Source organism: Botryllus schlosseri, chromosome 12 (genome assembly GCF_051294905.1).
Source record: "Botryllus schlosseri isolate E-star chromosome 12, Bs_hap1, whole genome shotgun sequence".
Classification (NCBI taxonomy): domain Eukaryota; kingdom Metazoa; phylum Chordata; class Ascidiacea; order Stolidobranchia; family Styelidae; genus Botryllus; species Botryllus schlosseri.
Genome location: NC_137247.1, coordinates 14,935,211 through 14,946,760, shown reverse-complemented (window position 1 = coordinate 14,946,760; position 11,550 = coordinate 14,935,211). Strand labels below are relative to the sequence as shown.

At 40.9% G+C, this 11,550-nt stretch overlaps 1 long non-coding RNA gene across 1 annotated transcript in view; it reads left to right on the top strand.

The window, feature by feature from the left end:
* LOC145452376 (uncharacterized) overlaps window positions 1-3,359 on the top strand; it is a 35,160-nt gene extending 31,801 nt beyond the window's left edge. Inside the window, exons 3-5 of the long non-coding RNA XR_013919328.1 lie at window positions 1,721-1,910; window positions 2,473-2,571; window positions 2,939-3,359. This is a non-coding gene — a long non-coding RNA (uncharacterized LOC145452376). The remainder of the gene's footprint in view (window positions 1-1,720; window positions 1,911-2,472; window positions 2,572-2,938) is intronic.
* The last annotated feature ends 8,191 nt before the right edge of the window (window positions 3,360-11,550 follow it).

The window sequence follows — 11,550 nt, the reverse complement described above, 5'->3', positions numbered from 1 at the left end:
TAGTTTTACTTTTCAACTAACTTGTTGTCTGTCGTTATATTCATTAGACTCGCTTTCATGCGGCTAATTTGTCCCTATCATTATAACGTCGGGGATCGCGTACCTGCCGCGAAGGTGTTCGTTTAATTATAGCAATCGTTATAACGCTGGGGTTCGCGTACAGATATCGAAAGTGTTTATATAATTAAAGCCCTGCGAATCGCACGCCTGCGGCTATAGTTCGTTCGATTATTTTCGCCTGGGGATTCGCGTATATGCTGCTAAGCTGTTACGACTTTAGAAAATTCTACAAGACTATTCGGAACGCGCACATGCGAGTGATTTGTTTCCGTAGCTACGAACTGGAGAATCGCTTGCCTGCGTCTAATAAAAATAAGTCGTAAAATGTGGAGGCTGCAGAGACCGTAACTTGTATACATAAAATCAAGTTTAAAAATATGGACGGATGAGTTATCTCTGACCAATAGAGTAATATAACCGCCTATAGTTTAGTGGGGTATTGCTATAATGTATATCCAAACAATCGTTGCAGACTCTGAATGTTACCTAGGTCCTTATCACAAAAAATCATGCATCAGAAGCGTAGAGATTCATATTATCAAGTCGCAGCGCTCAAAATCGCATTTTATATTAAGTAATTAGTGATGATGTGTAGAATTTTGATATTAATAATATTATCCGGAGAATATAGCCTTGCATATACATCATAGTTTTCGCATTTATGTATAATCTGAATAGGAATTTAAATACATAGTCCTAAATACACATAATAGAAAATCTGACTAATATTATCAAGACGCATTTCACTAATACAAATATACATTGGATGTGGCAATGCCCGCGGCTGATGACGTAGCAGATGATGTGGCAATGGGCGGATGATGTGGCAATGTAGGCGTGGTAATTAAGGAGACGTGTTGTAACTTTTGCCTAAATCTGTTTTCGGTAGCGTGTACATATAGGGATTATTATTATCAAGTCGCATTTAAGTAATTAATTCTCACATAATAGAAAATCTGTCGATTCTAGCCAAGGTAAGTTTTGACGCGGCAATCATAAGTCGTAAAATGTGGAAACTGCAGAAACCGTAACTTGTACACATAAAATCAAGTCTCAAAAATATGGACGGATGATATTAGTCCTAAATACACATAATGGAATATCTGAGAAAAGTATCAAGATGCGGCAATCAATGCAGCGATGATATAGCAATGGATGGATGATGTGGCACTATAGGCGTGGCGCTTTATCATGTGGCACAGATGACGTAGCAGATGAATGTACCCTTAGGGTATGAAAATGGGCGTGGCAATTAGGATGACGTGGCGCTCTCTGATTGGCCTGCACGAAAAGTCGATACCATCACTACTCTCGTGCTGGAGTAAAATTGGTGGTAAGGTCACATGCGACTTTCCATTACAATAATTATTTGTTCTATGAAAGACACCCTTTTGTCACATACAAAGGTATCCAGTCTGATATCTGCGTAATACTGAATGCTGGTGACGTCATATTTTGTGATACGATTTTTGATGTACAACGTTCTTTCGAGTTCTCTACTAGTTGCTGACGAGTCTCAGCCGAAAATAGTCGGGCTCATTTCAATATGCATATACTATTCAATTTTATATTGAAGTTTTGCACCTCGAAGAAGCTGTTCGAATATTGAATAGTTCCCTTGTATTGCAAATTTTTGAAACAAGTATTTTCTTTCCAACAGTCTTGAATTGATCTTCAAATTCATCCAACTGGTGTCGACTCTTCGAAAAGACCCCCTGGTTCTACCGTGCCTGTGCTAACAGACAATGTTGATAGTGACGTGAGGAGTCATCTGAACGGATTTTGTGCAGGTGCAGTCATCTTTTGCGATAATACTTTTGCCTCAAGAACCCATGGAAACATGTGATTATGTAAGTCTATTTATTCATTCAATATATCACCATTGATTATGTAATGTGCTGGTTTTTGCAGTCCCAATTTTCTCAATAACTATCTATATATGCGATATGAGCTGAAGAGAGGCTTGATCTGTGTACATTGAACAGATGTGTTCTTGAATGTAAAGAGCTGGGGTAACTTGCATTTAAACTACTGCTTACTGAACTATACTTGGAACATCAAATTGAGATCATTTCCCATGTCGTGCTAATTTCAAATAATTTCGTTAATTAAATTTAATCAGGAAGGAAGGATTTTGAAAGATTGAGAACAATTACAATTACTGCGATGAAGGAAAAGTATTCAACACCTTCGATAAGATGTCACAAAGTTTTTTGTACTAAAGACAATCAATGTGTCCTTTGTCTGGTATATTTTCTCGTCTCAATTCAAAGCAGCTATAAAATCTTAGAATCGAAGTTATAAGTAAAGCCTACCATATGTCAATTATTGTAATGGAAATCCAAACCCATAAGAATAACTATTCTACTATATTTATTTTCGGATCTTGTTTGCAATCAATTACATTTTCAGCAAAACGAGGTTGATGAAGTCAACTGTCTTCTTCTCCAAGCCATATTGAGAGACAAGCTGATATAATCCAAGACCCAAGCGCATGTCTTATTGAAACAGGTATCGTAATCTTTCTGTTTTGTGGATCATACAAATTCACATAGACCGTTCGTAGACGTACATAGACGTTCTCCTATAAATGTCATTCTGAGTTACAGTTCTGCATTCTCACTGTTGCCTGTGCGTCTGAATGTCAATGTAAATGTCAAAATGGCCGAATTGAAGAAAACGCAGACCTAATTCAAGATATTTTTATTAGTCGTTATGCGAATGTTAATCCTTCTCAGTGATAGGATTTCACATGTACCCGAGCGCCTTTCCTGCGCTTGTGTAACCTGCATGTGTGAAATATTTATATTTATTTCTGCATAAAATTTAGAATTTTCATTGACATATTCAAAACTTTGGATTTAATCACATTTTCAAGGAGCGCAACTTGGAGTCGACCAGTAGAAAAGAAGCAAACACTATGGCACGCCACGAATCAGAGATTGACCGATCCTGGATCGCAGCTGATGCCAAGAATATAAAACTGCTTCAGTGAAAATGGAGTATTCAGAAACATTGTTGACGTTTTGAGCTACTATGCATTGGATTGTCATACCCTGAAGGAGTGGTTCTCAAACAGGAGAAAGCATTTGAAGGGGCGTGAAGCCGCTGTCAACTAAAATCTTTTTCACACATGGCAGCTTCTACTTATTTCTCTGTGTATGGTCAGAATTTAATATTTGAATATTCTCTCATCAACAACTATTACCGTCACTGCCATCCAACTATCAGTTGGGATTTCTAGCGTTCTGGTTGCTTTTTTTAATTTCATGATACGACGATAAGGGATGTGTGAAATTTTTTTGCTATCATAACGGGGCGTGTCCAAAAATGTTCAAGAACCAGTGCCTTAATGACTTTCAGATTTCATATTTTGCAGCAGACTGGTAAACACCAACAAAATCTTTTCTTTAAATCTGCAAAATTTGTATGGACTCAAAGAAACGATTTCTTTGTTATTTAAACAAAAGTGATTGGCATTAACCTGATATAAATACTTGTAATGCAAGCCCTATAATATTTTTGATGCCCGGTTAGCAGGCCCAATTTCATTAAGAGTAAAAAATCAAAATCACTTTGTTACTTGTTTATACTACTGGTTTATCGTGGTAGTGGTAGTGAAACTGATACATTCATTGTTTATTTATTTACAATAAAATTAGAAATTTACAAGCCATAATTTGATCAGTTTTGAATAAGTTTTATTGATTTGTGTTAATCATGTTTTCCGTTAACGGACGTAACCAATGAATTTGATTCCATGCCATTGTCACGAAAGTTAAAAATACTAAATGATATTTTGTTATCACTATCCCTAATTCCCTATGCATTCATTTTCATGATTGAGCGAGTTGCATGATATTTGTAGTGAGTTTGCTCTTGATTATTTGTGATGTTCGTGATTTCATGGACTATTCCGGAAACGGTTTCAACTGCTGATCTGAATTTATGTAACCCTGTCACAGCAGCTATTGAAAATTTCAATGTTTGCACGTATTTAATCACCCAGGTTGGGTATAATAAGCGTCATCTATTCATGAATCAATAAAATCTGATTTTATTTTGAGCCCTGCGTTCCGGTGACTAGTCAACCAGCCACTTTGAGGCTGAACACTTTTTAGGTAAACACTTTTAATTTAAACACTTCTAGGCGTTCAATTTTTGGATCACGTTTCGTGTTCAATTTTCCGGGTTGAGCAACACTTCAAAATTTACAGTGTGGTGGCTTGAATCAAACAACCTTCTCCACCCTGCTCAGTGCGGCTTTCGACCCCGCAGGTCGACCCGAGACTGTATCATCTCTTTACATGACGAAGTTTATAAGGCCGTTTCGAACAGGAGATATACCCTAGCGGTATTTCTAGACTTGGAAAAAGCCTATGACAGAGTGTGGCAGGGAGCAATAGTTTATAAACTCCATAGTCTTGGTATTCGCGGTAGTGCGTTACGTTGGTTGAACTCCTTCCTTGAAAATCGTTCGTTTCAAGTTAGGATTTTAGATCAGTTGTCTGACACTTTCCATACGCAAAACGGTACACCGCAAGGAAGTATTTTAAGCCCAATTTTGTTCGCAATTATGATTAATGACTTACCCGTAGAGGTCACTTGTCATATCAACCTATACGCAGATGACATATGTATTTATGATTCAAATTTGAATGCGATGGACCTCCAGCAAAATATCCAGTACTCCTTGAATAAGGTTGCTAATTGGTGTGAAAATTGGGGATTGAAAATGAACGTGAGCAAATCGGCTGCAATGCTATTCACGAGACGGCGCAAGCCGGCAAATTTTGAGCTAATCTAATCCTCGATGGGTCGCGGATCCTTTTCGAAAGGGAATTTCGGTATCTTGGGATCTTGTTTGATTCCCTACTTACCTACCGACAACACTCCCGCCAAGTAGCTCAAAAATGTAGCAAGCGCCTGAATATTCTACGATGTCTGCGAGGCACATCCTGGGGTGCGTCTACTTCATGCATGATATTACTCTATAGAGCAATTATTCGCTCCATAATGGAATATGGATTCGAGGCATATTTTATAGCACCGAAGTGTGTCAGTCAAACCTTACAGAAGATACAAAACTCTGCTCTAAGACTCTGTAGTGGGGCAATGATGAGTAGGCCTACTCCAGCGATCGCGCTACAGACTTTCTGTAACGAATTACCGATACATCTTCGACACTTGCAAGCATGCGCCGCATACCGGTGCACAGTGTTATGCCAACCCAGACACCATTGCTTATCGGTAACACAACACTCATGGCACGAAATTTTTCGAGACTCGGAAAATTTCAAGACATTCAACATGATATCTAATATAATCCCGCTCAGAAACACCAAAATCCCCCGAAATGAACCTGCATCTATAGCACCATGGATTCCTTTGCAAATCTCAGTAGACCTAAGTCTCGGCCCTAGGACCTTAAGCATCGAACACCCCGATGCGATCAAAATTGAGTGCGAGTAATATATATCTACCCACTACAATCATCATTTGGCCATATACACTGACGGTTCTAAAACTGACCAGGGGTGCGGTGCCAGTTACTACATTCCAACACACAGTGTTTCTTTTAATTTATCCTTGAGCAGATTACAAAGTGTGTATTCTGCGGAGCTTATTGCCATCAAGGAAAGCCTGTTGTGGGCATGCAGTAACTGTCCATCAAACTCAAATATTGCCATTTTTACCGACAGTCAAAGTGCGGTCAAAGCAATCGAACGAAGACTCAACGATGACAACATGGTGATCAGAGACATCATACAATGTGTTTCTCGCCTCTCGTCAAGCGGCAGTCAGACAACAATTATCTGGATCCCGGCTCACAAAGGAATAGTAAACAACGAAGTGGCGGATAGCCTTGCAAAAGGTGCAGCGAACATCATCAACGATGGGATGGATGAGATTTCGCTCACACTTAGCGAATGCAAATCCATGATATCGGACTTCTGTCGCACAAAGTGGCATAACGAGATACGAGATCCGGAATCGAGCTCCAGATATGTTCGCCTGGTGAATTCGATCGGTAGTACCTCCCAGCTACATGAACTGACGCAGCGTGAAAACTCCATCCTGATTCGTCTTAAAACAGGACACTGTCGACTAAATGCACACCTGCACCGAATAGGCCAACATGACAGTGGCCTCTGTGAACGATGCCATGTGCCCGAAACCGATCCCAAAGAACTTACCTACTCGTTACATGTAATCTACAACAACTTCCTACGGACCTTCATGTACTACTGAGCAATCCTTTAATGATACATCCGTTAATTGATTATGTGCTATTGACCGGAGGGGATATAACCCCTATCAACCCTCCACTCAGGCCTGGCGCACAAAGCCCTAGCTGCTGAGCGCAATAATACCCCATTCCCACCCACCCACGTTGGTATCGTTTGTTTCTTATTTTTCTAGGATTAGTAATTACCGCCAATCATTATTTCCTCGTGTGTCGCGCTTTGTATTTATATACCCTGTGTTCTGTTGACTACTGTCTTTTTCGTTTAACTGCACTCTGGATCGCGTCGCTGCCTAAAGTTATTCTGCTGTATAATATACTGATTCCGTATTGCAACCTCGTCGTATTGAGTTATTGTTCAAACAAGATCAAGAACATAACCCTAATCGCGCAAAGTGTTTACACCGTGTCCTACACAACTTCTCCGTATTGCTCTTCGACTACACTACAGGCCTTATTGTATGGGGTATGGCGCCATACCATGCTATTTTCTAAAACGTGCTATTCGAGGAAACAGAGGATTAGTATCGCATTTCCATATCAATACTATCATGATGTAGATCATGATGTAGATCATGATCAAGATAGCGTAATGGTTAAGCGTCCTGCTTCTTGATCGGTAGGTCGTGGGTTCGATTCCCGGCCGGGGTCAGACCAAAGACCTGAATAGTAACACTGGTATCCATGGCTTCCCTGCTTGGCGCTCATGCATTACTGGGATAGCATGGAGGGGTGGTGCATGACTTAGAAAGCTGTAAAGGCTATATCTGCACTTCCTTGTCCAGCGGCATATGCACATCATGTACTCATGGTATGCATATACGCAGATCGCGTGTATGTGTATCATGAGTTGGTGTATATGCCGCAAAAACATCAAGGACAAAAAATAAACTACGACCTTCCTTCCCTTGATGTGGATGAATGCTTATGCTATCGAAAATTGGATACCTGTTGGTATGCATCAATAAGAATCAAGCTCGTCACCTTTCGCATAGCTCAATTTGCACCTTTTTACAATCCATGTGAACGTTTTGACAACTACTTACTTACTTTTAAAGTAAGTCAATTCTACTTCTACTATAAGCAGTTTTAGGTTGCTTATGGAAGACGTACTTCTACTCGTACTTGAGTAGATTTTTTCGTCGCTACTTCTACTTCTACTTGAGTAGCTTTCTTGACTACTTTGACCACCTCTGCGAGTAGCACACATTATGAAGTAAGAGCAGCAGGCTATGAATGAGGTGAAACATTCGAATTCAGATGCTCCTACAACGAATATATTACCAGTTCTTCAATATATGTCACATTAAAGATTATATATTTAGCATCTTCTCGAACATATGTGTATCATTGCATTTCCTGTTTCGATTCCGCGACAGAGGTTATTCTGGGCTCCTCTTCGCCGGCGCTGCTGTTCGTAACAATCTTAAGGCGACAAAAAAGCTCAGAAAAAATACCGGATGAAAGCGCGCACTTACGAGGAATGTGAACTGTCACATCGGCCACTAGGTCGCGATGGATGCCAGTATAAGGTAAGAGACCGCAACTGCAATGGCAAATGGTCGCTCGGCATCCCCTGTATCTGTTCATTACATCGCATTGTGGCTTATCGCATTGTATAGATGGTTTTAATCCAGCCCGTGACGTAATTTGAGTTCGACACCCCTGCTCTATCCCAATCATGTAGTAATCCCATGGCCTTGAAATGTTGCGAGTAATCCTCAAAAGGTTCTTTACCATCACCACTGAAGTGTCTCAGTGAGGTCACACCGATCGAATGAACAGCCAAACCACTTCGATCAAGCCCTAAACCAGTGGTTCTTAACCTTTTTTCCTCCAGCGCCCCATTTGAAAACTTTTCGTGCTCTAGCGCCCCCACCCCATATTGTGAGTACTGTAATAAAGACAATGGGTAAGAGGTAGGGGCGTAACAGCACTTCGTCAGTCCACCTAAAAACGATTATCTGGGGCACCCAAGAACCCCGTCGCGTAATTTCGATAGTCAGCAAAGTTTGCGTGGCCTGGTCGCCCTAGGCGCCAAATTTTTCTATAATGCATGAATGAATAGGTGGTAATTACATATATATGTCGCTATAAACTTTTTAACCTCTCAGCCCACGTAATCAGATTTACCAGTAGCACTGAGTGAGCTGTTATCTTGAAAAATGAAGGCCAGGTAATTATTAATTAAAGAAATTCGGCGTGCCCTTGGTACAAATTACTTCATTAAATGTTGATATTTTGTTACCGCTTGTCCGCCATATAGTCAAAAAATATTGAAACGCTTAAACGTATTAAACAAACGGTTGAAAATTGTCCTGTGGGGTTCAGATTGCGGCGACATGATAATTCGGCACGAGTGAGCGAATTCATTTTACATTAATTATAATAACCCACTACATTTATTAAAACAGGGGTCGCCAACTCAAAACGGGTCTCGGGCCACTTTTCAAATTTCATAGCGGCCGCGGGCCGCATAAATTCAATATCGATATAAAGGGGGCAACCACGTTTTAAAACTCTACGTCCGTTCAACGCTGTTCTACCTAACATAGACAATGGGTATAGTGGCCACAAAAAAAAGTATAATATTTTATTAAAGGAATAAAAATACAACAAAGTATCACTGACATCAATTTCATTTTAATTTAAACTGCGAGCTGTGCACGATACCTAGAAACGCTTTTTGGGACTAGCGAGATACGTAACTAGCTGAAAGACCATCCCCACTTGAAGCTTAATCTTGTGGGAAAGCCCTAAGCCAGTGGTTCTCAAACCTTTTTTGATATGCCCCCCTATATAATACTGAAAATTTTCGCGCCCCCATATCGTCATATCACAAAATGCATCCATAATGCTGGCTATCCGAACGGATAGTTTGATGGTATGGAAGGTTATGAATGTTGACGAGAGAATTCTATAATATGAATTCCGGATTATACACAGAGCACTAGCTATAACTATGAATTCGAGGAAAACCGCGCCGAGGGCGAAAATTTTTTTAGTTGAACGCAGCTCCACGGCCCCTTCAGATGCTTTCACGACCCCATATGGGGGACGTACCGTCCGTTTTAGAACCACTTCCCTAAGCAGTTTTCTAGGTGTCTCCGTATTGGAAGTGTTTGGTGGGTCATTGCACGTCAATTTCAGAATTTCAAAATGTTTTCTTAGCTTCTTCCGAATTCTCAAATGATGCCGCGGGCCGCAAAATATGACCTGGCGGGCCGCATGCGGCCCGCGGGCCGCGTGTTGGTGACCCCTGTATTAAAACATATGTAGCGAACGTCGCCCAGTAGCGAGACCAAAAATTTCGAGATTAGACATGTTTTGTAGAATGATAATTTGCTCTGAATACTCAATAAGGATATGTCCTACTACTACATCATCATATACTGCGAAGCCATTTTTTTCAGTGCCGTCCATATCGCCCCCTGAGCATTTTCGCCCCCTTCAAAATCGCCAGCGCCCCTTTGGGGGCGCTGGAGGAAAGGTTAAGAACCACTGCCCTAAACGAACCTGACGAGGTGTGCTTGCCCAAGCAGACTTCCCAATATTGCTGAACTCGGGTAACGTACCAGATACTGCATGCATTTTCTGATTTGAAGATATCTTCTGTTCCACTCTCACATCATTCACTGGTTTCGGAGCACACGAGGGATATGAATCGACCGACTTGTGTCCAGTATATTCATCATAATAAGCCCAAAATTTGTTGGCTTTGCCCATGCAGCGCGTTCTTCATCGCGGAGCTCATCTTGATTTCCACGCAAAATATTCCCGTCGCAATTCATTGTTCTCTTCACGAAGAACATGCAATTCATGGCTCATGTGCTGGTTTTGACTGGACATCTGATTCTGATTTTCAATCAAAGTGTTCATTTCACGGCGCAGGATCTCCACCTCCTTCCCGATTCAACCGCGACGATCCATGAACTCTCTGCATCATTTTGAACTTTTGCACAAGTTTTCAATAACATAGTACCGGTATCAATTTCTTCGTTCTCGTCGCCTACTGCAAACAGATCTTCTCCCTCATCTTCAGATTCAAGTCCTGGCGTGCTCACCATTGTGGCCGTTCTGTCTTTTGTTCTTCTAATTAGCTATCTACCTCACAGAATATGATGCCACCGTCTTTCAGGTTCGAGACTAAAATGAGAGGCTCCACCGAATGCAAACTCACAGTATGAGCAAGCAGTCAAGTACCAAGTCAGCGCAGCAGAATCAGAATAACGGTAGTAGTTTACTTTTTGCCGACGGCGTGATATCCCAATCGGAGATCACCCAGCCTCCACATCAGGGCGGCTACACAACTCTTTATTCGTTCCCCGATTCAGAATAAATGGGGACATCATCTGCATTTAAAACAGTGCGGCAGATTGACCGATTTGCCATGCCTGAAGTTCAATGGTTGTAAGCAAATGTCGTTGGTCGTGTTGTACCAGTTAACTTGACCTGCGTCCGTTGCCGTCCTGGTAGTGAATTCTCAATCCACAGATACACTCAATACAGTTTATTCAGATACGTCATTGTCGTACGTAACGTAAAAGAGTCACATATCTTAAAACCCTGTACACCAGTTTGTATACTCAGGACTCATGCAATATTGAGAGAATCAGAATAGACTACGAAGTTTGTTACCGTGATATGGTGAGTAGTGGGCCAATCACGTGGTAAATTGTTACTAAGAAATTGTTATATAACCATCGTATCAGATAGCCTACATTGCGTAAAGGGGAGCAGGGCTCTGTCACAGCAGTTAGCAAAATGCAGTGACTTTGAATCATATCTCGTACTTTGAACATTAAACTTGACTTGACTTGTGACTTTACCCGTGACTTGACTTGAATTGACTTGACTTGGCTCGACTTGGCTCGAGTCATCTCCAAAAATCGAGTGACGTACGTAACTTGACTCGAGTCAAAATGTGCAATGACTCGAGATGACTTGTAACTCGAAGGTAGGGACTTGATCCCAACACTGCAACATCGTCTAAACCAGTGCTATTCAACCTGTGTGACGGTTCGCACTTGAGCGAATGAAAAAAAATTGCAGTGCGAATGATGAAGGTGGTGCGAACAGTGCGAATAAAAATCCGGATCAAGTGCGAATGAAAGTCGTGAATAATTGCAAATTTTTTTGACGTGGAATAATTCAAATAAGCCTAATAGGAAATTTGAGGTCAGTGTAACTTTTGTATTGCGACGCCATTGTAAAAACTTATTTACCTTACGACGCGCCACTAA